The sequence below is a fragment of the Octopus bimaculoides genome, chromosome 6 (genome assembly GCF_001194135.2).
Source record: "Octopus bimaculoides isolate UCB-OBI-ISO-001 chromosome 6, ASM119413v2, whole genome shotgun sequence".
NCBI classification, from domain to species: domain Eukaryota; kingdom Metazoa; phylum Mollusca; class Cephalopoda; order Octopoda; family Octopodidae; genus Octopus; species Octopus bimaculoides.
Window position 1 is genome coordinate 32,242,655 of NC_068986.1, and position 254 is coordinate 32,242,908.

Here is a 254-nt window from a genome sequence, read left to right on the forward strand (position 1 = left end):
AGAGAGAGAGAGAGAGAGAGAGAGAGAAAAGGATGGAGAGAAAGATAGAGGGAGAGGGAGAGATAAAGATAGAGAGATAGATAGAGATAGATAGAGAAAAAGAGAGGAGCAGAAAGATAGAGTGAGAGGGACAGATAGAGATAGATAGATAGAGATAGATAAATAGATAGATAGATAGATAGATAGAGAGAGTGAGAGAGAGAGAGAGAGTGAGAGAGAGAGAGATAGAGAGTGAGAGAGAGAGTGTGAGAGAG

At 40.6% G+C, this 254-nt stretch overlaps 1 protein-coding gene across 1 annotated transcript in view; it reads left to right on the forward strand.

Annotated features, from left to right (window-relative positions):
- Positions 1 to 254, forward strand: part of LOC128248063 (UPF0746 protein DDB_G0281095-like) — a gene marked incomplete at its 5' end in the record, with an annotated part of 95,760 nt that overhangs the window by 77,052 nt on the left and 18,454 nt on the right. The gene's annotated exons all lie outside the window — the stretch shown is intronic.